The 26952-nt window shown below is 50.7% G+C and overlaps 2 long non-coding RNA genes across 3 annotated transcripts; one reads left to right on the forward strand and one right to left on the reverse strand.

Moving 5' to 3' along the window:
• Window positions 1-11229: 11229 nt before the first annotated feature.
• On the forward strand, window positions 11230-25754 carry LOC138849954 (uncharacterized). 2 transcript variants are annotated; one of them, XR_011389272.2, is made up of 2 exons: window positions 11230-11458; window positions 22998-25754. It is a non-coding gene; the product is annotated as an uncharacterized LOC138849954 (long non-coding RNA). The 2 variants fall into 2 exon arrangements; XR_011389271.2 differs by lacking the exon at window positions 11230-11458 and adding an exon at window positions 11470-12014.
• On the reverse strand, window positions 16816-19042 carry LOC138849955 (uncharacterized). Its single transcript, XR_011389273.2, has 2 exons — window positions 18101-19042; window positions 16816-17678 (listed from the first exon to the last, which is right to left on the reverse strand). It is a non-coding gene; the product is annotated as an uncharacterized LOC138849955 (long non-coding RNA).
• Window positions 25755-26952: the final 1198 nt, after the last annotated feature.

Consider the following 26952-nt stretch of genomic DNA (forward strand, 5'->3'; position numbering starts at 1 on the left):
AGGACCACTGACCACCCACAGCAGGTGAAGTGTGGTAAGTGGTCGGGACAGGGCTGTTGTAGTTTACCCTCGTGTCGCTTTGGATCAATCAGCTCTCACGCTGTTTCAGCCTCAGCCTCTCCAAGGAGAAAGCAGAACGGGACAGACGTGTGTCGCCATGGCTTCACCCACCACACACATCTTAGCAGAAGAACCGTTCTGCATGAGTGAGATTGAGTGACCTTGTATTTGCCCTCCACTTCTAGCCCTTGCCTATTCCTGCTGCACTGTGTGTCTTCTCACCTTTTGGTTTGTGGCACTCTGTAGTTAGTGAAGCATTACACCTTTGACTACAATACAAATGAAAAATGTTATCTCAAACCAACACTTTTTTAAAAAAAGAATAATTTTGAGACTTGGTAGCTTAGTTATTTTGATATAATGGAATTCTGGTTAAATAAAAGAATTGGGGCAAGCACACTGATGCTCACTGAGATAAACGGAATTCTATTTGATCTGAGCCATCACCGCGAGGACCAAATCTAGCTTAAATGAGATGCCTCTAGCCCCGCCCCCCCCAGGTGGACGAACGGCCCCTGCAGGAGCTTGCTGACAACGAGGTACTTCCACCGAAGGCTGGATTACTCATCTCCGCCTTCCCCCCCAAGTCAACTCCACCCAGAGGATCCCCAAGTAAGGCAACCCTGCCAAGGGTTTTCTTCCACTTTACTGGCATTGTTAAGTGAGCAGGAGGGTTTTTAAAGGGGTAGCTGGTTCGGCTTGGACTCCTCCTCCTTTTTGACACTCTTGGCTCATCAGCCAGGGAGAGGCCTGGAGGCACGTAGACTAGCGGTTCTCAAACTTGGCATCTGCTGGAACCCCTCGGGAAAGTGTACGAGGCGCTTGGCCTTGGCCTCAGGCTTTGTCAAAGCCCCCCAGGTAGTTTTCCCTTGTGTGTGTTGGAGTGGGAGGGGTGGTTGTGCTCCCTTAATACCCAAACCACAGGTGATGATAAAATTAGCCGGTACTAATTGAGCACTTGCTGGGCCACGCACTACGCACCTGACGTCATGGTAGCCTCTCCACAACTGTGTGTCTGCCCTGGTGATAATCTCCATCGGCCAACGCGGCAAATATTTACTGAACGCCCGATTGTTCTGGGCACACCGATGAGTAAGACACAGCTCACGCCCTTGGAAAGTTAATCATCTGAGATGGTGTGCTAACGAGGCTCCAAACTACAGCCAAGTCGAAAGGAGGCAAAGGAATCGTGGCTTTGCTGGGACTTCTCATCTTTGCTGGAATATTCCTCCCTTGTCATGCCGCGGCTCCTCCAGTTATCTATTCCTGAAGCTTTAACTGCGCCTATCAGAAGACCTCCAGGGTTTCAGGAGCCTTGTCCTGAGGGATATTACGAAATTTACAGGACTTCCTCAGCTCCACCAAGGCCGGGCTGGCCTCTTCCCTTCCTCCCGCGTACTTCCTACCTGCTCACTCTGCCGCATTTTTCTAACATCAGGCATAATTCACATGGTTGTTACACTTCTCAGCCGCCTTCCCCCACTAGACCATCTGCTGTACCAGGGCAGAGTGGCGTGTCTTTCGGATTTGCTGCTGTGTGCCCAGGTCCAACAACAGTGCATGGACATCGAGTGCGCAGTAGATTCTAGAAGGAATACATGATGACCACGCGTGGCTCTGTGTGCTATGCATCCTGTAGCCCTTCGGGTAGAACAGGGGTGCACTGCCCCCCTGAGCCAGCTACTCCCCCAGGGAGTGTGATGACAGATCAAGGTCTTGCCCCTCATTAACATTCTGAACCCCAAGTGGAAGACTTCAGAAAACCAACAAACCTGCAAAAGGAACCCTCATCCCTCAATAGGACAGACCAGAACTTTCCAAATAGAAAATCTCCCAACGCTTTACTGAAGCAAGATTATTTTTTGCCTCTGAGAGCAACCCAGGGATCCAGGAACTCTCTGAGGACCACCAAAGCCTGGAAGGCAGCCAGCCCTGGATTTCCTGGCGGAGGCAAAAGTCACGCCCGCTACATCCTTAAAAGGCCCTTCCCGGAAGGCAGTACTGGTACCACGTTGCCCTGCCTGCCTCTGCCCACCCCACGTGTTTGGGAAAGTGGGGTGCACGTGCTGGCCTAGGGGGCTGGCGCAGACCCGGGGGCGCCTGGATGATGTGCTCCACCTGCCGGGAGAAGACAGTCAGTCTTGAGAGCCTGAGTTAGAAACAGGAGAGGGTCCTGTCTTTAGCAGGAAAGATGCTATAAGGAAGCAGGAGCAGAGGCTTAGATCCAAGGAGTTGCCTTAGGAGGCCATGAGCAAGGCGGGCTGTGAGGAAGCACGGGGGCAGGAAAAGGCGAGACAGCAGAAATGCCTTGGAAGACAATAACAGGGTGAAGAATGACACACAACCCTGCCGGAGGCCCTTTGAACTGCTCTGGGTTCGAGATAATATCGAGTTCCATTCTCTCTGCGCCCTTTGACACCCTGTCTTCTGGAAGTTTCCATCAGCCTCAAAGCTTTGCCATTTCTTCATCGCAAACCTCCTCAATTGAACCGGCTAGAGTGTTCTCTTGATTCCAACAATCTAAGCGAAAGAGAAATCTGTGTGCTTTACATACACCGGGCTAGTGTGCGTGCTTGTGTGTTTTTCAGAGGCTCATCCTGTTTGGGTAAAATCCGGTCGGGTGAACCCAAGGATTAAGAGCATTGGTTCCTCTCCCCTATTCTTCAGGGTGGTAGATGACCCCTCATTCTTCCCACATGTCGTCATCCTGGAGAGGTGTCTGCAGTCTCAGGTTACGGCTTGTTCTCTTCGCAAACACTGGAGAAAGAAAAAAACCCATCAAGACACAAAACTCCGAGAAATAAAACATTACTGTTGTCCCGGGAGGGAGTCGTGTTTCAGGCTTCTAAACCGTATGCCCCGAGTGTCCATCCCTGGCGCAGGTGCTGGGGTGGGGACATGGGGCCTTGGGGATCAGGCACGCCCACCTATATTTACAAGCCTGCACCCCCAGGTCCTCAGAAAAAGAATCTGGAACACATGGGAGCTTTGTCTGTGCCTCCCTCTGGTTTTTCCTTCCCTTTGCTTTTGTGTCCTTCCTTCCTCTTCCCGTCCTTCCCTGAGACGTGTTGCGGGCCAGCGAGGTGCCATACACATCTCGCTGGGTACTAGAGATGCAGCCGGGAAGTCAGACAACCACAGGGCCAGCTCAGGGTGCTGGTGTTCGAGCAGTCAATCAAACAACCTCGAGTGCTGTGGAGCAGCTTGGGGCGCAGGGCACTGGACCCTAGTCTGGGGGCTTCCTGGAGAAAAATGAAGCCTTGGCTGCGTGGCCTTGTCGCCTGTCCCGCCTGCTCAGTCCCGGACTTGCCCACGGGTGCCCTTGCTCGGACGAGGCACCGCCCGCTGTGGATTGGTTACAGATCTGGCCCAGGGCCGTGCAGTGCTGACAGCTCCACGGCCCAGGCTGGGAGACTTGCCTCTCTGTTCTTGTCTGTGTGGGAGCCATTCTCCGCCCCATTCCCCCCACCTTGGTGCTAGCAGCTCACGCGGTTCCCACGCAGCCGGGCACAAGAGATGGCGTCTCTTCCCCCTGACTCTGTTAGAAAGCGCTTTCCTGCCGCATGCAATGCACCAGGACAAGCCACTGCAGCCGCAAGCCGGGATTGTGTTCCTGGGGCGGCCAGGGCTTGTGCAGGAGGGCATTTCTAACCCAACTGCCTGTGCTCATGGCCGAGAACCCCGCCAGGTCCCGGTGGCATGGCAAGCAGGATGCTGCCCGCTGGGGCAGGGCAGGCTGCATCTTGCTGAGCCCAGCCAGGCTGCGTGGAGGCCGCAGGCAGTGGTGTTGCCCACACCCTGCCTTGTCTCAGGTTGCCGGATTCCTCTCTCCTTCTGAATCCGTTCAGCTGTTTGGCTAAGTGGACTGCGGCTTCTTTTGGGGGCCTGTCAGGCATCCACTGGGGTTTCTGCTTGTGAACAGGTGTTGCGGGAAGCATGATTCATTTGTTTGGTAGAGGTTACCCTGTGTTTGGAAAAACAAGTTGAAAAGGAAAAATGGCCTGTGGCTGCTTCCCGCTTCTCCCAGCGGGCCCTGGGATCAGCCAACTGCTCTTACCTTGGGTTTCCAGAAGCCCCATCTGGTTAGGTACTCTGATTTACGTTGGCTAGAATCCAGAACGGCCGATTTGGTTTATTTTAAGGAGTTATATTTTAAGAAACTTTTGACATTTAAAGATTTAATTGGAACAATCTGTACCCAGAAATTTTTTAATGCAGTCTAGGATTGAAAGATGTTCTTTGGGGTGTGTAAGGATCTCAACACAAAAGGCAGAGGCAGAGTTTCCCAGACCTGGCCATTTCTGGGTGAGGAAGAGGCAGTGGGGGGCTATGGGGCAATGGGGACTTCTACCCAAGGTGAGCGTGGAGACATGGCAGTTTCTACAATGGACTCCTCGAACCCGCTCACGCGTTCCCCGCACTCTGCTGGGGTGGACTGTCTCCCACGGCCAAGCCCGGTGGGGAGGAAGGCCATGTCGCACCATGTGGCTGGCTCTTATCTGGCGGTCAGGTCTAACTGGGGTGGGCTCTGGCCCCCTGCCTCCTTCCTTGACCAAAGGCCGGGCTGTTTCTGGTCCCGGGAGCCAGTAGAGTCAAGGGGGGATTCACAGGTCCCCGACCCTGAGAACTGAAGTCAGAACCAAACATTCAAGAGCCTGCTGAGGTTTGGGATTCCCACAAAGGCGCTCGCTTCTCGAGATTGGCCCGAATCTCTGGACACTCAGCAAGGTTCCTGGAATTCTTAGTGCTTCTATTGAACCAGAGCTGATCCACAATCCCTGATATTGCTGTGGACCGAAGCAAAAAGTTTTCCAGCCTCCCAAAGGGGAGAGAGAGAGAGAGAGAGAGAGAGATTGAGAGAGAGTCAGGGCCCCAGAGCCCAGTGGATGATAAGAAATGGGAGAGGGGCTCATGCTCTCCTGAGTGGTAACTTGCATATCACAGCCCAGCTTCTCTCCCAATTCCACCTTTGCTGCTACAAATTGCCACATGTGTGCACAACTGTCACTCACACCCTGTCGGTCTGTCCTGACTTCTACTCTGTCATGTCTATGGATGACATCACAGGACCATCCCCAGAGTCATCATCTTGGAGTCATCATCCCATCATGCTCTTGGTCTAGTCTCAATATCTCTGATCTTATCTCAGCGTCAATTTAAAAAAATACCCATTTCATCGGGCTTCTGTAGTCTTAGGTACCGGGAGAAGTAAAAGCAGGGTAGGGGGAAGTCAATTTACTTTTGTGGGCGTCTACCGTGTGCCAGACTCTAGTCGACATTTACAGTGAAGGTGGAGGCTTTATAGACCTCTGCCTCTTCGCAGTTCTAGCTGCTGGTGTTCTGCTCCCTTCCTCCAGGCACCCTGGACTGCACTTGCAGAATTCTCTCCCACTTCCTTGTCTTTGATCATACCCTTCCTCCCTGGCGTTTCCCCCCGGCACTATTGCTCTAGGGTGAAATGTTGCTGTCTTCTAAAGTTCGTCAGGTTTTTCTGGTAAATATGAACAGCCAGCTGTGCAGGCAGAAAGAACTCACATTGGTAGTGTTTGCCAGTGTCCATGGGGCAACGATTCCCACCATGGCCAGCCTCAAGCGACCAGACATCAACCAGCTCACAAGAATTCCTGTAGGGGCCAGCGTTGGAGCAGAGCAGGTTACGGATCACAACACTGGGTCCAGTCCTGGCTACTCTGCTTCCAAACCAACTCCCTGCTAATGAAAATGGGAAGATGATGGCTCAAGTGGTTGAGTCCTGCCATCCACGTGGGAGACCTGAATGGGGTTCCTGGCTCCTGGCTTCGGCCTGACCCAACCCTGACTATTGCAGACATTTGGTAAGTGAACTAGTGGATGGAAGACCTCTCTCCTTCTCTCTGTCATTCTGCCTTTCAAATATATAAATAAACCTTTTTTAAAAAAATTCCCAGAAAGTTAGCTAACATTTTTTCCAAAACCAAAGTGAATTGGCTCCATCACACCAAACGTTACCTTTTTTGATACTCTCAATCTGTACTATGCCTTCCCGCCTTTGACCTTTGTTAGTAAGTTGCACCTTCTTTCCAAAATATTCTGCATTAGATTATGGTTTTTAAAGATTTATTTATTTATTTGAAAGGCAGAGTTACAGAGAGAGAGAAGGAGATACAGAGAGAGGGAGAGATATTCCACCCGCTGGTTTACTCCCCAGGTGGCCACAGAAGCTGAGGCTGGGCCAGGCTGAAGCCAGGACCAGGAAGCTTATTCCAAGTCTCCCACATGGGTGCAGCGGTCCAAGCATCTGGGCCATCCTCTGCTGCTTTCCCAGGTGCATTAGCAGCAAGCTGGATCAGAAGTGGAGCAGATGGGACATGAACTGGTGCCCATATGGGTTGCCGGCACTGCAGATGGTGGCTTAACCTATTGAGCCACAGTACTGCCCCCCCCCCAAATCTTAAGGGATAAAATATGTAGGGATGATATGTCATGATGTCTAAAGCTTTCTTTTTTTTTTTTTTTAAAGATTTATTTTATTTATTTGAAAGAGTTACAGAGAGAGGTAGAGACAGAGAGAAAGGTCTTCCATCTGCTGGTTGACTCCCCAGATGGCCACAACGGCCAGAGCTGGGCCGATCCAGAGCCAGGAGCCAGGAGCTTCCTCCAGGTCTCCCACAGGGGTGCAGGGGCTCAAGGACTTGGGCCATAGCAGAGAGCTGGATCAGAAGTGGAGCAGCCAGGACTAGAAATGGTGCCGATATGGGATGCCGGCGCTTCAGGCCAGGCCTTTAACCCACTGCGCCACAGTGCCGGCCCTTGTCTACAGCTTTCAAACAGTTCATAAAACTATTTTGGAGATACAGAGATAGCAAATAGGCAAGATGTTATCAATGGAAGAACTGAAGTAAAGGTTACATAATGACCATTCTTGCAATTTTTCTGGAGATTTGAAAATTCTCTAAATAAGAAGTTGGATTCCACTTCTAGAAAGCCACTCAGGAGAAGGGAAAATATATGACTACCTGGACATATAAGTAAATATTGATAGCCACATTATTCACCATAGCTGTGAACTGGAGCCTGTGCAAATGTCCATCAGTTAGTTGTTCATGGGCAAACACAGTTAGTTGTTCATGGGCTGTTCATTCACGAATACACAACTCAGCCGTAAGGAAGCGACTACTGATACAGGCTGCACACACATGCGCATGCTCTGTGAAAGCAGCTAGAAGCGAAAGACCACGTCGTCCATCATTTCATTTCTGAAAAGGTCTAGGGAGGGAAATCTGTAGACAGCAAGCAGATCAACAGCCGCCCGAGGCCAAGGTGACAGCGGGCATTGCCTGCCAAGGAGCAGGAGGGAAGCGTTCTGGGGGTGGGAATGCTCTCAAATTGGATCGTGGCGATGACTGCACCATAATTCTCACCACTATGCATTTATTAAAAATCGTTGCACTGTACACTTCCAAGGGGTGAATTATATGATTGGCCATTATGTCTCCATGGAGTCATTAAGAAAAAAAAAATCAAGGTTCATTTCTTCACTTAGAAATCTGATGGTGACACTATCCGCTCCACAAATATTTTTTTCAAGCCCTTACTATGTGCCCATTATTGTGTGCTAAATCCCAGGGATATAGTTTTGAATCCAACAGGCACCGAAGTCTGATTAAGTTTTATCAGCTGTGTTGGAAGTGGTCCATGAAAGGTATCTGATGATATAGGTAGGGACAGAATAATATGCATTTATTTTGCTGACTGCTTTGTTTAGCTTCTACCAAAGGCAAACACTTCCACGTCCAATGCCCACAACCTGTGACTGTTACATTATTTAGCACAAGGATCTTCACAGATGTGATCAAGGGTTTCAAGATGAGATCCTCCTGGATTGCACATGTGAGCTGTAAACCCAGTGACAAGTGTCCTTGGAAGAGAGAGAAGGCTTGAACACAAGGAGCAGGTCGTGTGAAGAGGGAGACGGAGAGTGATGCAGCCCCAGGCCAAGGAAGCCTGGAGCTCCCAGAGGCCCTCGGAAGTCCAAAGCCGGGAGGCACTTTTCCCTAGACCCTTTAGAGTGAGCACAGCCTCGCCCCCACCTCCACTGTGGACTTCTGGCCTCCGGAACTGGGGGAAGTTGCTTTTCTTTGTCTACAGCCACTAAGTTCGCGGTGGTTTCGTCAGGCAGCCCTAGGAAACGAACAGAGCTGGTGATTCCAGGAAGCACAGCAAGGGAGCGTGGAAATGAGATGCAAGGAGGCAAGCCGGGGCGGGGCACGTGGAGGGGTGCGTTTCCACCCTGGGGATCTCCTGAGAGACCCGGAGGCAGGAGTGGGAGGCGGGGCTCTGCACCGGCTCCACCTGCTCCGTCTTCCGCGGTCGAGGGTCACTCCTGTGCTGTGGACGTCCGGTACTCTTGGTCTGCAGAACATGCTTCCGGATTGTCTGTAGGTGGACCAGGGGGCTCTGGACAGGGTGCAGGGGACAGAATCTGCTCTCTGCCCTTTGGCTTCCTATCGTTAGCTGAAAACACCACCCCCCACCCCAACAAAGTATGGGAAGAAAAATGAAGTCTGGTGCATGGAGACTAACTCACTCCTAGCCTAAGCAAGGGGGCGGGCTCTGGTTAGACTACCCAGCGGCGCGCCTGGATCATCCATGTAACGACTCCTGGCCAGAGTGTGACACGTGGAGTTTCTCTGCACCCCGGGGGACCGTGAGCCCCCTTCCTTTGGGATAGTATCAGTACGAATGACTTTTTCTGTTCTTTTCGAATGTATTTGATTTCCTGCTGTTTATAAATGTTCATGGGAGTGTCTCCCATTCCCATGATATTTGTGTTACATGTTGGCTCGACGATGACTGCTCAGGTCAGCCATCGTGTTACAGGGTAGCCCAGAAATGCCGCCAGATGCCCTGCGCCGACCTGGATTTCCCACGGCTCAGACCTTCCAGCGCCTGGCACCTGCAGGGAAGGTGTGCTGTTGGGTTTATCCTTGTCCTATTTTGTGTCTCCTCTCAGTCCTCGTTGGGCAATGTTCCTACGACTCTCAGCTTTGCTTGTCTGCTCTTTGCTGCTTTAAGCCAGCAATGTTCTTTTCTTTGTGTCTCTCTGGGTAGAAACCCATGGTGCGTTTTGGCACGACGGGGTAGGGAGCTCTCAGCCACTGTCCGCGTCAGTTTGCAAAGCTCCCAACATCAGACTTCCGTATCAACTATGCTTTGGAACATAGGTCAACTTGTACCTTCAGCCCACCCCCAGCAGGGTCTCCATGCTACTGTTTAGCACTGAATAAATGTGCGTATCGGAAATCAAAACGTATCTGTTGGTTTCAAAACTCTTCTCCTGTTCAGGTTGGAGAAGGTTCTGGAAATGGCGAGTCTATGCTTGTGAGGCCCCATCAGGGCCTCCTGGGGGTGATGCTGGCTGGAGCCTCCTTCCTCGCTTAGCTGTTTACTTCTGCCATGAGCTGGAACTGTGAGGCCAGAGCGTCCGGAGACTAAGGTGATTTAGTCTCTCGTCATCTCTGGCTGGACTCCTCCTGGCTTCCCCGACAGGCAGAAATAGCATCGTCTATCTGTGCAGCTGGCGTTATGTTGGCTGGGAGAAGTGATTTATTCAAGCGCCCTCCTAACAACAGCGCACGACTGCTCTGCTAAGTGCTTGGCGTTCTTGGCTTCCGTTTTGATCTTCTCAACAACCTTATAGAGTTGCTCCTTTGTCATGCCCATTTTACAGATGAAGAAACTGAGACTTAGGGTGCCCAGGCCACACAGGTAATGGGGCTGGATTCAAGCTAAGGCCTGTCTGACTTCAGAACACCTGCGGACTCCCTGAACACAACCTTCAGGGCACGTGGCCTCAGCTCAGAAGAGCCTGCGTGCTTGGCTCCTTTATAGGGAGAGCTAAAAGGAGATGTTGAAACTTCTGAACGTGTCCTCAGAGAACCGCGCCATGAGGAGCCGGGTCTTATCCAAGTCAAGGCAAACAAACCAAGGGATGCTGGCCAGCCCCCGAGTGGGCTTGCTCTGTTCAGAAAAGCATGATTGCCTTTCAAAGACGATTTACTGCAAGGAACATCAGAGCGTGAACGCTTTGGGCCATGGAGGTGGAGGGGGCGAGAGACCGGAGCACTTCAAACCATTTGGGGCAGCGCTGATACTTTTGTGGCATGCCAATCAAACCATGGCAGCCTGATTTTCCTGGGGGTGCGGGGAGAGCAGGGCGAAGAGTTTTAACTGTGGAACATCCAAGGCTTAACCAGGCCCTGGAAGCAGGGAAGGTGTGGGCTCACTGGTGCCCAGGTCACCATTTGTGCCCTGACCTGTCTTGTGGCCAGCGAGGCAGGGGTCGCCTGGCCCAGTGTGTTTCTGCAGCAAGTGTGGCCTAGCTCTCCATCTCTCCCGCCTGTCTGGTTTTTATCACATAGGAACAGAAGAGAAAAAATAAATTGAGGAGATGGATAACATTATAGTGACTCTGAAAAGTTTTGTGGCCACATGGACCTGTTTCAAGAAATATTTTTAACCATAGACATTTGGTCTCAGTGGGAAAGACAACTTAAAAGGACGGTTATAATTAGGTCACACTTGGAGAAACTTATTATATTTTGCTGTATGTCCCAGGAGTGGTGTATCTTAAATGGTTTTTGCATTTAGATTCAATGCACAGTGCAGAATTCCATTTTTCTGTTTCAACAATGGGAAGCCAGCAGCAGAAACTATGATGTCTGTATTCAATAAAGCTAGAGGCAGGAATAAATCCGATTTGGGATAGAAGAAAGAGAAATGTCATACAACTTGTCTCCTCATCCCCTTCCCCTTCTTTTCTCCTTTGTGGTCTCTCATGGTGTCTATGGAGGGAGCCTGGAACCTTCCATCTACATTCCCCATCGAAAGCCCCTTTACTTCTGCTCAGGGTGAAAGTGTGGCCAAAGACTTTCATTTCTCAATCGCAATTTTGGAGCATAGGCTAGTGGAGGAAAGGCCGATACGGTGTTAGGAATAAAGTAAACATCGACCGTGGCCCCAACATGGCTTCTGTGCTCTCTGTACAGATTTCAGAATGGCCGGCCGGCTGGGGCCAGTTCTAGGACTCTTGGGAGTGAGGCTGGCAGCAAAGAGAGGGGAAGGGTGCAGGTGGGGTACGGAGAAGGGACCCCAACAGGGGCTACCCTGATCTGTTGCAAACAGCGTCCCCTGAGAGCTGCCTCACCCCGCATGCTGGCAGCGGTCAAGGCCCTTTGCTCTGTGTTCTGCAGACACGGGAACAAATGGTGAAGTCTGGGTAATCCTTTTTTTTTTTTTTTTTTTTTAACCTCCCAAGTTATCCCACGCGCTGAAAGAACACGAACACTGGCCTGTAGAGCGGCCGATTGCAGCAGGCCCGAGTGGTTGTCTCCCTCTGGCAGACACACGCCACATTCTTGTAAGTACTGCTCCATAGAGACTATTTCACCCGCGGCCCTCGGACCCCGTGCCAGGCTAACAGCCCTAAGCTCCGTACTCTCTACCATTCATCTTGGATTAACAGATGCATTGCCTTGGATGCCTGGGTACAGAGCCCTTACCAGTTTACAGAAGGAGGAAGAACTGTGTGGAGAGATCTGAGTGATGTGTACCCAAAGCCCACTTGCATCTGATGAGCAAGTGACATCGTGTAGGGACAGAGGTGCGCGTGTTGCAGTCACGGAACCTGCGCTAGGAAAGAACAGGGAGGAAGTGTAGTCGGGGAAGTCAGGGGTCCGTTTTCAGTCTGCAGCTGAGGGGCCTCCTCCTTCCTAGGCGCAGCTGTCGCGCTGACCAGGGAGGGCCCAGTCCACCGCGGTCCTCCCCCTGTTTACGAGTTCCTGTCAGGCAGCCCTTCCCGTGAGCCAGTAGACGAATCTGTTATCAGTGACGAGTGCCGCACAACTCGCAGGGCACGCAGTGCCAGCCCGTTAGCCCAGAGGGCACCAACTCCAACGCTGACAGAAGACAGGCCGGTAAGTCAAGCGAGCACCCTGCTGTTGTCGAAAAGATGTCCCTTTGGCCGGCGCCGCGGCTCACTAGGCTAATCCTCCGCCTTGCGGCACCGGCACACCAGGTTCTAGTCCCGGTCGGGGCGCCGGATTCTGTCCCGGTTGCCCCTCTTCCAGGCCAGCTCTCTGCTGTGGCCAGGAGTGCAGTGGAGGATGGCCCAAGTCCTTGGGCCCTGCACCCCATGGGAGACCAGGAGAAGCACCTGGCTCCTGCCTTCAGATCAGCGCGGTGCGCTGGCCGCGGCGCGCCGGCCGCAGCGCGCCGGCCACGGCGGCCATTGGAGGGTGAACCAACGGCAAAAGAAGACCTTTCTCTCTGTCTCTCTCTCTCACTGTCCACTCTGCCTGTCAAAAAAAAAAAAAAAAGAAAGAAAGAAAAAAAGAAAAGATGTCCCTTTATGATGTGGGTCTATGGCTCCAGTGTTGCCAGGCTATTCTGTTTTTCATGATTTATTGATTTCTAAATTTTATGTATTTTTTTTTGAAAGGGAGAGGAGAGAGAGAGAGAGAGAGAGATCTCATCTGCTGGTTTACTCCCCAGATGCCTACAGTGGCCAGGGTTGGGCCAGATCAAAACCCAGAGCCAGGAGCTCCATGCCGTGTGTGTGACAAAGACCCCACCACTTAAGCCACCACCTGCTGCCTCCTTGGGTGCGCAGCAGCAGGAAGCTGGAATTGAGGCTGGAGCTAGGACTCAAACCCAAGCGCTCCAATATGGTCTAGGGGCGTCCCAAGCACTGTGTTAACCACTGTGCCAAGTTCTCACCCCTCCATGTTTTAGAAGAGCGTTTGGGGATCTGGATTTGAATGTGATCTAATGTTCAGCTGTCAAGTTATTAATTCAATACTAACTGTCATACACACGCATCTGCAGTCACTCAGAAGGAATTAGCCTTTGTGGGAGAAAGTTGCCTTGGCACCCCAAACTGCTGTCAGTGGCTACTTTTGGGAACAAGAGTGGGAGTGAGAACTTTAAATTTTTTCTCTGTATACTTTTCTATTGTTTGAATCTTTGGCAATGAGAACGCATTTAAGTATTACTTATGTAGCTATTTTTAAAAAATCAACAGTCTGAAAAATATAAGAAAGCCTGGGTTTAGGAGTTTGATGACTCCAATGTTCAAGAGTTATTAGAGATTTACACTTAACATGGCAGATTGATTGCATGAAAAGCCAGAAATTGAAAGGAGACTAAAAGGAAGTTGGAAGAAGCAGAAAGAAAATCAGGGAGGGAGCCGGCGCCGTGGCTCAATAGGCTAATCCTCCACCTTGCGGCGCCGGCACACCGGGTTCTAGTCCCGGTTGGGGCGCCGGATTCTGTCCCGGTTGCCCCTCTTCCAGGCCAGCTCTCTGCTATGGCCAGGGAGTGCAGTGGAGGATGGCCCAGGTGCTTGGGCCCTGCACCCCATGGGAGACCAGGAAAAGCACCTGGATCCTGGCTCCTGCCATCGGATCAGCGCGGTGCGCCGGCTGCAGCGGCGGCCATTGGAGGGTGAACCAACGGCAAAGGAAGACCTTTCTCTCTCTCTCTCTCTCTCACTGTCACTCTGCCTGTCAAAAAAAAAAAAAAAAAAAAAAATCAGGGAGGGGAAAAAAATCAAAAGGTTGTCAATTTATGAAATAAGAACGAAATCCCATAAAAATCAGAGTTTGAGAAAGAGCTCTTAGAAATTAAAAGTATTAACAAAGAAATAATAATATTCAGGAGAAGGTTAGGAAGTTAAATTATGAAGACTCATAAGACGTAGTAAATAAAAGACACAGATTGGGAGAAGCGGAGAGAAGCAAAGTGAAGTCGAGAGAAATGATTCAGCTCATAATATATCCAGGAAGAGAAAGCAGAGAAAACTGAGCAAAGTACCAAATACATAACTCAGGCAATATTTTCAGAACCGAATGATCTGAAAGTCAAGGTGAGAAGATCCGTGGCGTGCCCAAAGACAATACATAACAATTATGAGATGGAACCTCCTGTCACAGCGTGTGATCCTGAACTCCAGGAATCACGACGCGATTCCAGAGAGAGGAAATAGAAGTCGGCCACAACAGAGGACCAGGAATAGAATGGCATCAGATTTCTCAACAGCACCACTGGATGTGGGAAGGAAATGGAGCATCCGGGGCCTGCGCTGTGGCGTAGTGGGTTAATCCTCCACCTGCGGCGCTGGCATCCCATATGGGCGCCGGTTTTGGTCTCGGCTGCTCCTTTTCCTGATCCAGCTCTTTGCTGTGGCCTGGGAAAGTGGTAGAAGATGGCCCTAGTCCTTGGGCCCCTGCACCCACGTGGGAGACCCAGAGGAAGCTCCTGGCTCCTGGCTCCTGGCTTTGGATCAGCAAAGCTCCAGCCATTGTGGCCATTTGGGGAGTGAGCCAGTGGATGGAAGACCTTTCTCTCTGTCTCTCCCTCTGCCTGTAATTCTGCCTCTCAAGTAAATAAATAAATGTTAAGAAATGGAGCATTTGAGCAATGTACCTCTAAATTGAGGTATGTGTTCAAACCAACACCAAGTGTGAGGGTATCATAATATTTTCAGAAATGCAGGGTCTCAAATTTCCTTCTAGGTACTCTGAAAAAGCTATGCCAAAAACAAGCAAAAAGCTATGAGAGGGAAGAACAAATCAAGGAAACTCGGGATCCAGACCCCAGCGTTTCCAACACAAGAGATGAGTTTGCAAAGGCAATTCTCAGGATGATGATAACGACAGTCAGTAAGACAGAGGCTCTGCAGCAGGCCTGGAGGGAAACCAGCCCAGAGAAAATGAGCGTGAAGGGTTGCACAGTAGCATCTCTGCGGGGAAGGTGAAACCGACAGGCAGCCTGAAATGTCTGGCACACAGGACGTCTGGGGAGTAAGTCATTGACAGATACATTTCAAATGGTTAAATGAAAACCAAGGCAATTATTAACTCCAGGAAAAATGTACAAGAATGAAATTTTAATCATTTTACACTATGTGTCTCAACAGAAAATGCTATTTGCATAGTCATATGACTCAAAATGTTGAATATGAATTTAACAAAATGTGGTGGTATTAACCATTTTGGAAAAATTAAGTTGACAGCCAACAGCTCTGTGTGTGTGTATTAGGAGTGGAGTGTGTATGTGCAGTAGCATTATGGAACTAAGCATTTCTTTTGTCTAGTAGAAAGTCAGTAGGTAATGCTTAAATGGAAAACAACTTCATAAGCATAAGCACCTAAGAAAGAAATCTAGAGATAAATGTCTGAAAAATCAGCTAAAAGATAGAAAAACTTTTGGAAAATTGAGAATTGAGCATGAGAATAAGGTGGAAGAGGTGATTTTTTAAAATGTCTTTGACTTTTTTAAAAAGATGTATTTATTTGAAAAGCAGAGGGGGAGGGAGAGAGAGAGAGAGAGAGAGAGAGAGAGAGAGAGAGAGAGAATCTTGCACCCACTAGCAAATGGCCACTGCAGCCTGTGCTAGGATAGGCAGAAACCAGAAGCTAAGAACTCCACCCTGGTCTCCTACAATTGTGGCAGGTTCCCAAGTACTTGGGCCATCATCCACTGCCTTCCCAGGTGCATTAGCAGAGAACTGGATTGGACTGGAACTGGTGTGTTGCAAGAGGTGGCTTAACCATTTGTCCCACAACACTGGCCCCAGGTTTTTTTTTTTTTTAAAGTCACTTGTGTTTCTAGTATTCAGCTAATACCAATAATGCTAAAATTAATAACCTAAGTGTGAGTCATTTGTGTGTAGATATGGCTGTGGAATAAATTTCTAGAGGTCAAAGGGCAGATGCAGTTATACTTAAAAAACTTTCCTTATTTATTTTCATCTACTTGGAAGGCAGAGTGACAGAGATAGAGAAAGAAAGAGAGGGAGAGGGAGAGGGAGAGGGAGAGGGAGAGGGAGAGGGAGAGGGAGAAAGATATCAGTCTTCCATCCTCTGGTTCACTTCTCAAATAGCCACACAGCCAGGTCTGGTCCAGGCCAAAGGCAGGAGCCTGGAACTTCATCTGGGTCTCACACATGGTTGACAGGGGCCCAAGTATTTGGGCCATTATCCACTGCCTTCCCAGGCACATTAACAGGAAACTGGATTGGAAGTGAGTAGTCAAGGCTTGAACCGGCATCCATAAGTGATGCAGGCGTCCTAAGTGGTACCTTAATCCGCTGCACCACACACAGTAGCTCATTTGCACTTGTGATAGATAATTGCCCCGCTGCTCTTCTCGGGGGCTCTACCATCTGCCTTTCCCTCCAGAATTGTGTGACAGGGATTGTTTTCCTACACTCATCCCAAGAACGTGTTGTCAGACTTCGGGGATCTTGTCATTCATACTGGTAAAGAAAGGTATCTCCTGTGCTTACTGTGAGTGAGATTAAGAATCTTCTATGTGTTTCAGAGCCATGTATAGTTCTTGTTTCCTGAACTCTAACTCTGTCCTTTGTCCACACTAATTTTTGACCTTCTGTGAACTCTTTATTTTAGGAAAACCAATCCTCTGTGTTGCAATTTTTTTCAGTTTGTCATTTGTCTTTGCTACTATCTCCTGCTAAATTTGAGTTGTTTGTGGTAATATTTGCAAGTATTTTCTTTTATAGATTCTGGATTTTGAGTCATGATTAGAAAGACCCTTCTCACTTACAGGTTAGAAAGTAATTCACCTAGGTTTCTACCGAGTGACTTAAGTTTTCATTTCTACATTTAAATCTTTGACCAATTTAGAATTTATTCTCATATATTGGCCCAGCTTCATCTTGTCCAGATGGCTATCCTGTTGTCCCAACTTTAACTATTTTTTAAAAAGGTTTATTTATTTATTTGCAAGTCAGAGTTACATAGAGAGAGAAGGAGAGGCAGAGAGACAGAGAGAGAGGTCTTCCGTCTGCTGGTTCACTCCCCAATTGGCCGCAACGGCTGGAGCTGTGTCGATCTGAAGCCAGGACCAGGAGCTTCTTCTGGGTCTCCCATGTGGGTGCAGGGGCCTAAGGACTTGGGCCATCTTCTACTGCTTTCCTAGCCATAGCAGAGAGCTGGATCGGAAGTGGAGCAGCAGGGTCTTGAACCAGCACCCATATGGGATGCCGGCGCTTCAGGCCAGGGCATTAACCTGCTGTGCCACAGCACCAGCCCCTCAACTGCTCACAATTACACCTATCACTAGGATTTGGGTATTGTAAATAAATGATCAAAAAGTGAAGAGTGGCAGGGAAGCCCTTGTGGTGGCCTCAGGTGAAGAGGGAAGGGGGACATGGGACGGTCACCACCTCTCCGACAGCCTGTGTGCCCCTCACGGCCACTCCGATGGCCACATGGCTGTTTTGTCAGGCATAGGGACAGTAGCTGCAACCTGTAAAATACAACTCTGATGAACAAAAGCTGCTGAAGGGCTCCTTGGAGGAAAACGGCCACGCTGTGCCCCCAGAAGCCAGCGGGAGCCCAGACCCTGGGAGAGATGACAGCAGGAAGGCTCCGGGAACTCGGGCGGAATTCCCTGTCCCGGGATGACTCAGCTCACACTGACTTCCTGTGTCTGTGTTTAGGGTTCCAAGTCCTGGGAGAGAGAGGTTAGTTGGCTCAGTTTGGTTCCTGGCCTATTTCCTGTCAGCAGCGGTCAAGGTCCCAGGTCCATGGAGGAGCCGGACAGACGCAGGAACCCTGTGGGTGGACAGGGGGTTTGGGGGTTGAGGGGCGGTTTCTCCAAAGGAAGAGATGCCTGGCAACACTCCCAAACCAAGCCCCCGCAGCAGCTGTCCACAGCATTTGCAAAAATAGTAACTGTAAAAATAGCCGCGATGGCAGGGCCGCTTCCTACAGGGGGGGAGCTCTGAGGGGCCCGCCGGCTCGCTGACCTTCATCCCGGCTCTGGGAGGTGGGCGTCGCTCTCCCCCATTGACAGGCAAGGACGCCGAGCCTGAAGGGAGCGTAGGAGGCCGCTCTGCCGCACAGCCAGCCAGTGGCAAGCCCGGGAGAGGAGCCCGGATGTGGCCATCCCCGCCCCTGCCCGTGACCCTGCGGGAACGCCACCCTCGGAGGTGCTGAGCCCCGGCTTCCGGGGGCTGCCTGTGCCCTTCAGTCACCTGGGATGGCTGCCCGCTCCCGGGGCGGGCCTCGGTGTCCACCGCTTCACCTCCATTCTCTCATCCCAGCCTCTCCGGCCACGCCCACGCCTGCAATGCCTTCTCCTCCCAGCGCCGGTCATGATTCAGAAATCTTTCAAAACTCTGCCTTTCTTGGGCTGGGCAGCTCCTGCCGGGTGTGGACTGGGCTCCTCTCCAGGTGTGGAAACACCACGAATGAGTGTAGTTACTGAATCACCCACTAGGCCTTGTGGCAGGCCTGCCCCTACTAGCGGGCTCTCTGACAGCCTGAGCCGGTGGCCGTCCTTCCGCCTCGGGCGCCGTCCTTCTGCCTCGGGCGCGCCGTGTGGTCCATGGCAGCCACTGACCATGGCCGCGCGGCGTGGCCACAGGTTTCCTGCTGGCGATCCAGGCCCTGGGGAAGGCTGCAGCTCTGACGGGCAGCAGAGAAACTTCTCTCCCCATCTGCACCCAGCAGGGAGCGTGGGCACAGTGAGCAGGTTCTGGGGGAATACTGGCTCTGTGGCCATCGTCCTGCACGCAGACGGCCCATGAGGCTCCTCACTGTCTCTGGCTGCTCTTCCTGCCTTCTAGTTAGTGCAAGTCTTGACTCCAGGGGCTGGAACCTTCTTCCCTTGGTTCTTTTCTCTCCCCCAGAGCACTTAAGCCTGAAGTATTTGGCTAGCATCGTGGCACAGTGGGTCAAGCTGCTGCTTGTCACGCCTGCATCCCATATCAGAGTCTTGGTTCCAGTCCCAGGCTCCTCTGCTTTCCATCCAGCTCCCTGCTAACGCATCTGGGAAGGCAGCAGAAGATGGCCCAAGTGCTTGGGTCCTTGCAACCATGTGGGAGACTCAGACGGAGTTCCTGGCTCCTGGCTTCAGCCTGGTCCAGCCCTGGCTGTTGTGGCCATTGGAGGGGTCCCTCTCTCCATTGCAAATAAGTAAGTAAAACTGAAAAATTACAATTAAAAACCTGCCACACACTGCTCATTGTTGATCTGTCTCCGCTAGAATTTCATCCACAAGAGCTTTATCCGGGTTGTAGTCCCAGCAATTAGAGCACGGTGGGCACGTGGTAGGCACTCCATATTTGCCAAAAGCACAAGCGATGCACCCCTACTCATCTGTGGTAGTTTCAAAACGCGTTGTTGAGTTCCCCTTAAAAGTAGAGCTAGTGCCCTCTCCCCGAGCTGTGAGGTGACCTGAGGGACTGAGTCCCTGCTGACCAGCAGAATGCGGCAGAAGCAGTGCTATGTGACTTCTGAGATGGGGTCCCACGATGGACAGGGTTTACCTGGCTGCATCGCTCATGCATCGCTCACCCCGGGGCGGGATGTTGCAGCCTTGTGATGAGGCCCTGGGAGTGGCCCAGACACCCACATGGGAGAAAGCGAGGCCTCCGCCAGCTACTTGGCACCACCTGCCAGCCGCGGGAGTGAGCCTCTCGGAGGCAGATGCTGCAGAAAGCTGCCGCTCTCAGAAACAGCCTGGCTCAGGCACTGCTGCGTTCCTGACCTGCAGATGCTGTGAGGACAATAGGTATGCAGTAGTGTGTTCACCTGCTATGTTTTAGGGGTAATTTGTTACACAGCAAAGAGAATCAAGGTGACTTCTTTCTAAAGATTGATTGATTGATTTGAATGGCAGAGTTACAGAGAGAGAGAGAGAGCGAGAGGGAGAGAGAGAGACAGAGAGAGAGAGAGAGAGAATCTTCCATCTACTTGTTTCCTCTCCAAATGACTGCAATGACCAGGACTGGGCCAGACCACAGTCAGGAGCCAGGAGCTTCATCCAGGTCTGTCATGTGGGTGCAGGGGCCCAAGCACTTGGACCATCTTCTGCAGCTTTCCAGGTGCATTAGCAAGGAGCTGGATTGGAAGCAGAATAACCAGGACCCGAGCTGGTGCCTGTATGGGATGCCAGCTTAACAGGCGGTTGCTTAACCTGCTGCACCACACAATGCCAGCCCCAAGAATTAATGTAATTTCAAAGTCAACTAACACATTTGAAATATGACTTGTTTTCTAAAAACTTGATATCCCCAAGATTTATAGGAAAGCATTACCTTATAAAGTGATTCACAACTGCTGATAGTATAAATGGAGGTTGTGTGGGTTTGGTGGAGAGAGAATTGGCTTGGGGACATTAAAAAAAAAAAAGAGGTCACTGTCCCAAATGATGCACTCATCTGGGGACTAGGGAATGTCGCTGCGGAGAAGTGAGTCCCTGGGAGCAGTGTGTGTGAACCGTGAAGATGATCCAAAGCCCGGCAGCACGTGCTGGGTGAAAACACTCGCCCGCTGGCTCAAGTGCCCATTGTGGGTTATTAATGGTGCTTGCGCATAATGAAGTGCAGGGCTGGGGCTCCCGATCTGGGCTGCAGCAAAGGCTACAGCTGTTGTTGTCTTCATTTAACTTCAGAGTGACCTGGAATTATATCCCCCAGTGGTGAAACAGCCAGAAGAGGACACCGCAGAGGATGCTAATTAGCCCCCTGCAGGATACACAAGTTAGAAAATAACCACTCAGAGAGCTGCAGAGGCTCCCGCATCCCACCAGACCAGGCCCCGTGGCTGCCATTGCTCTCCAGCGCGCTTTTGTCTAGTGCGATGGACGGTGCCAGCCGAGATGCTCTGGGGCTCCCAGCTGCCTTCCTGTCAGTGAGGATCAGCAGCCAAGGCCCGATGACTTGATCTGACAGAGGCGTTCAGCACCCGGAACCTCCTCTCTCCCCTAGGGTGTCTGCAGGGCTCACAGAGGTGCACATGGGGCCAGGTGACCGTTCCGGCAGTGTTAGGAACTTGGCTCTTAGGAGAATGATTGGCTTGGCTTTGGGCAGGATGATTGCCAAGGGCCCTGGCTCAAATCCTCTTATCGGGGAGTCCAGCAGATTCTGGGAGAGAAAAAGGGGATGGCTTTCATCGATGGCCATTCAAGCCATTCATTCCATCGCCACAATTAATTAAGAGGGAGAAGAGAAAAGACCCGCCGAGAGGGAGGTTTTATGAGTGTTGCGGTGGGGCAGTCGGGTTCCTGGAGCCCTTGCTTGCTGGGTAACAACAATAATCACAGTGAAAGATGGGCTAGAGAGAGAGAGAGAGGTCTTCCATCCGCTGGCTCACTTCCCAAATGGCCGCAATGGCTGGAGCTGCGCTGATCTGAAGCCAGGAACCAGGAGCTTCTTCCAGGTCTCCCACATGGATGCAGGGGCCCAAGCACTTGGGCCATCTTCTACTGCTTTCCCAGGCCACAGCAGAGAGCTGGATTGGAAGTGGAGCAGCCGGGACTCAAACTGGCGCCCATATGGGATGCTGGCACTGCAGGCGGTGGCTTTACCTGCTACGCCACAGCGTTGGCCCACTACAATAATTTGCTCAAGGACAAATGGCTCAAGTAGGGTCTCACTCCTGGTCTGCCTACCAAAGAACCCTGTCGCTAAGTGGTACATGGTCACGGCCATGTACGCGGGTGGTTTCGGAGTGTCTGCCTGTTCCCATGGTGGGCGCACGTGATGTGTATCAAGACTGTCACATCCAGATCATGTCTGCCACAGTTTTTGAAACATTATCTATTGCCTCCAACCTGCCTCTGTGAGTTGATTTGATGAGCTGGAGACAACCAAAATGATTTGGAAGGACGTCTGATCACCCGAATGGCCATTATTCCTCCACAGAGGAAAGCCAACAGGCAGCCCCATCCTGAGCTCCCCTGCCCGGGGCACTGGGTGGTCTAGGTTCTCACGGACAGGTTAAGCTGTATCGTTTGCTTTAAAAAGTAGAGAGGTGAACGATGTATTTTAGAGTGAGTTTTTTCCCCTCTCAAATGATTACAATTTGGTTCTCCAGGGGAAAGCTCGCCGTCTGGGCTATGCAAACACCATATTCCCAGGGCTGCTGGGTCGGCGAGATGCCTGTGTGCTAGCATCCTAACATCCCGCTGCACGGTGAGATGAGGCAGCGTTCCCCTTTCACACAGGTGCACCGAGACAAGAAGCATTTTGAGGGTGTTTCCTTTGACTCCTTCCTGCTGCGCTCAAAACTCTTTGTGGGCTGCTCTAGGCTCGCTGTCAGGTTCACACAAACACATAGATCTGTGTCCCGGAGGAATGAGAGCAGAGACTCACCGGATGCAACATCCACACTCTGGTGAGAATAATCATGTTTTCATCAATAATAGTAGCCTTTACTGAGTGTTAGCTCTGGCCAGGGTGTTGCGCTAGACACCTGTTGTGTTTCCTTAAATCCTTTCAATGAGCCCAGTGGTTATTATAACCCAAGCGCTATTTTTTTTTTTTTTTTACAGGCAGAGTTAGACAGTGAGAGAGAGAGAGACAGAGAGAAAGGTCTTCCTTTTTCCGTTGGTTCACCCCCCAAGTGGTCGCTACTGCTGGCGCGCTGCACCAATCTGAAGCCAGGAGCCAGGTGATTCCTCCTGGTCTCCCATGCAGGTGCAGGGCCCAAGCACTTGGGCCATCCCAGGCCACAGCAGAGAGCTGAACTGGAAGAGGAGCAACCAGGACAGAATCCAGCGCCCCGACCGGGACTAGAACCCGGGGTGCCAGCGCCTCAGGCAGAGGATTAGCCTAGTGAGCCGCGGCACTGGCCCCAAGTGCTATTATACTCAGTATAAAGATACGAGCACCAAAGCTCAGTGAGTTTAACCAATTTGCTGAATGTTACAGGCAGAGAGTAAGTAGGTGAGGCACAGAATTGCATGGCAATCTTTTCCCAAAATCCGTACTTTTTGCAGGCAATTTCATTGCCTTCAGTCATAGGCAGGGAGGGTAACTTGGACAGCGGGGCTTCCTGTGTGGAGAGAGAATAGAGAACATAATACCACGAAGTCATGTTGCTTTTGTTAAGTAAAGCCCACATATTTGTGATCTCTTCGCTCAGAAGGAAGGCTCTCCTCTACAGTCGCCATCTTGGGACTTCTCCTTCACTCACAACGTCATCTAGAGGCGCGCAATTCCTCGTTGAGAACGCGCCCACGAGTGGTGGCCGTGGCCCTCCTCTCCTCGCTTCCTTTGGGCGCCGCCGACTTTGACCAAACAGCGGTGCTGCTTTCCCAACTCGATTCTGCTCCTCGGTGACCAGAGTCTCTTCCAAATCATTTCGGTTGTCTCCAACCCAGCAGATCTACAGGGGCAGTAGATAATGTTTTGCAAACTCTGTAGCGGGATCTAGGGATGATTTCAAAAGGTAGTGAGTCACTGCAGCCTGGCTGGGGGAAAATAAGTCTCATTTGTCTGTGTAAGCTCTGATTTATTTGTTCCAGTAATAAATAAAGTCAGTCTTCCGCTTTGCTGTGACACCCGGGTCATGCTACTCTCCGGAGGGCTCCGCCTTCTTTCCCCAGATTTGTTGGCTTCCCTACGTGTCTCAGTTGAGCTGCTTTTGAAAGTCTGCTAAGGAGACTTTGTCTCATTGGGTACAACAAGAATGGCAAAGGGCGAGGTTTCACGACCCTTTAGTGTCTTTATTCTCTTGTGAATACAAAGACGCCTGCAAAATTCACTCCTCACCCACAGAGCTCTTTGCAGGTCTCTCTCCAACTTCCCTGGAGACACACTGGCCGAATGGAGAAATGCTGTTGGAGCGATAAGGTTTTCCTTAAGCCAGGTTTCAGTGGGGTTTCAGTTCCCTCTCCGAGGTGTGGGCTTTGGCGTTGGGAAGCTAATTTTTCTTGGTGTTTCCCCTAATTTCAACAGACCAAGCCTTGACTAGGCCACTCACCATCCTGGTAGCTTTCCTTGTCCCTCACATCTGGAGCCAAGAAACGTCTAGAACACTTGCAGTAAAACAGCTTGAAGTTGATCTGAGCTTGGTGTCACCGAAATGCGCTATTTAACAGGCAACTGGGATAGTGTCATCGTCATTATCAAACAATGTTTACTGAGACACCAATAAGCAGGTACCAATCCCCATCTGTGAGGCATTAAGGAATCAGCCTCCGGAGGCACAGTCCTTCCTCAGCAGTGGCAGAGAATTCGTTCCAGGATTCCTGTGGAGGCCGGAAGCCATGGACGCTGAAGTCTCTTATGTAAAATGGTATGGTGTTTGCATGTAACCCACGTGATCCCCCTTAGATTTTCAGTCCTCTCCGGATTTCTTATGATACCTGATACAATGCACATGCCATGTGAATAGCTGTTGTCCTGTGTTGCTTGGGGAGTAATGACGAGGGGAAAAGGTTTGGTGCAGATGTAGACCCAACCTTATTTTCTACCCATGGTTAACTGAATCCATGGCATCAGCTGCACTATGTTCTGAGTGTCTCAACCAGAAGTCCTCAAACTTGAAGACAAATAATATAATTACTTGGAGAACTTTCTCAGAATGCACATAGAGGTGGACATTTGGTCAGCAGCTCAGTCACTGGTAGGGCTGCCTGCATCCCATGTTGTAGTTCCTGTCCTTGCTACTCTGCTTTTCATCCGGCTTCCTGCTAATGTGCACCCTGGGAGGCAGCAGGTGAGGGCTCAATTACTTGGGTCTCTGCCACCCGCCTAGGAGACCCGGATGGAGTTGCAGGCTTTTGGTTTTGGCCTGGCTCAGCCCTGGCTGCTGCTGAGGTCATCTGGGAAGTGAACCTCTCTGATGTCTCTGTCTTTTCAAATAAAAATAGATATTAAAAAGCAACCACACTCATAACCTAAACAGACAAAAAACACAAAGCAGGTAACTCAGCCTTATCCCTTGGAGCTCAGAAACTTGGAGAGCTGAGCATCTGTGTATCTGAGGATTCTGCAGTTGATTATGGTTCGTCCTTAAGGCTGGGAACCAATGGTCTTTGTATCGCACTGGAAGCCTGTGGAGAAAGCTCAGGCGTCCTGAAAAGCTTGATCGTTAAAAAAAGTAAAATCAACACACCTTTACTATCCTCACAGATTCCTTTTCAAAGCAATAGGATGGAATAGTGCAAGGGAGAACTGATATTTTTTAAACAGTTGAAGTGCATTTAACACATGGCATAGTGTGTCAGTCAAAATGCAGCCAGGAAAGGGGCAGGAGCAGTGGCACAGCGGGTTAAGGCATCACTTGGGAGTGCCTGGTTCGAGTCCCTGAGACTCCACACTTTTGGTCCATCTTCCTGCTATGGCAGCAGCTGATGATCCGGTACCTGGATGCCTTCCACCTATGTGAGAGAACCACATGGAGTTTGTGGCTCCTGGCTTGGGCTTGACCTGGCTCTGGCTGTTGTGGCCATTTGGGCAGTGAACCAGCAGATGGACGATCTCTCTCTCCATCACTCTGTCCTTCAGATAAATAAATAAATCTTGGGGCCGGTGCTGTGGTGCAGTGGGTTAACACCCTGGCCTGAAGTGCCAGCATCCCATATGGGTGCTGGATCGAGTCCTGGCTGCCTCACTTCCAATCCAGCTCTCTGCTATGGCCTGAGAAAGCAGTGGAAGATGGCTCAAGTGCTTGGGCCCCTGCACCCGCGTGGGAGACCCAGAAGAGGCTCTTGGCTCCTGGCTTTGGATCAGCGTAGTTCCAGCAGTTGCAGCCAATTGGAGAGTGAACCAGCGGATGAAAGATCTCTCTCTCTCTCTCTGCCTCTTCTCTCTCTCTGCCTCTTCTCTCTCTGTGTAACTCTGACTCTCAAGTAAAAAATAAATAAATAAATCTTAAAAAAAAATCTTAAAAAAACTCTATTCATAAAAAATTAAATCCCCCGAGGTACTTCAACAAAGGGGTACTTAGTCTAGTGAATGGATCTCACAGGCGTTAGAATATCCACAAGAGGGCAGGGAGATGAGGAAGCACAGGAGGAGATCCTGGAGCTGGAGGTAGGAGAGGAGCCAGAACCTGGGAACGCAGAGGAAGGGCCAGCACCCTAGGAGCGAGGCTGCCTCGGGGCCCCCAGGGACAGGCACTGGGGCTGCCCAGGGACACATGTGGCCGGCGGGGATGCTAACGAGAGGAGAGCCAGGATGCCCACACTGTAGCTGTGCAAAGGAAGGAAAAAGAGGAAGAGTTCTTTCCTCTCTCCTGCTTTCCAGTCTCCTAGTGTCCCGCTCAGTTGCACACTGGCTAGCAAGGGAACTTGGGCAATGTAGCTTTCAGCGTTAAGCCCTCAGCTTTAGAAATCAGAGCACAGACGGGCGCGCATGGAGCCAGGCAGTGATAGGTGATTCCCAGCACACTTTAGACAATTGATTCACGGCTCGGCACCATGGTGAAGTGAGCAAGATCAGAGTTCACGCCAAAACGTCTACGACTCCTGCTCTTCCCACTGCTGTAAGTTTTAAATGCTTTAACTCAGTTTACTTTTTTAAAATTAATTTTTATTTGACAGATAGAGTTAGACAATGAGAGAGAGAGTCAGAGAGAAAGGTCTTCCTTCCATTGGTTCACCCCCCGAAATGGCCGCTACGGCCGGCACTGAACCGATCCGAAGCCAGGAGCCAGGTGCTTCCTCCTGGTCTTCCATGTGGGTGCAGGGCCCAAGCACTTGGGCCATCCTCCACTGTCTTCCCGGGCCACAGCAGAGAGCTGGACTGGAAGAGGAGGAACTGAGACTAGAACCGTCACCCAAATAGGGTGCCGGTGCCGCAGGCGGAGGATTAACCAAGTGAGCCACGGCGCCGGCCCCTCAGTTTACGTTTATACTTTGACTCTTTCTTTTGCAACATTTATTTAGCGCTGGCTGTGTGCCAGCTCCCATGTTAAATGCTTAAGTTGTGCTTATCTTATTCAAACTTTGAAAAAAATGTTGATGCACAGTTGCTCAGTGAACAGTTGGGTCAGTAAACTTGCAGTAAAACTTATTTCTTGGATTGTGAAATAGATATATGTATATATGTATATTCATAGAATAGAAAAGATTATTATGTAGATGATTCTA

This window comes from Oryctolagus cuniculus, chromosome 6 (assembly GCF_051225735.1).
Source record: "Oryctolagus cuniculus isolate XC-2025 breed Fujian yellow rabbit chromosome 6, ASM5122573v1, whole genome shotgun sequence".
Taxonomy (NCBI): Eukaryota; Metazoa; Chordata; class Mammalia; order Lagomorpha; family Leporidae; genus Oryctolagus; species Oryctolagus cuniculus.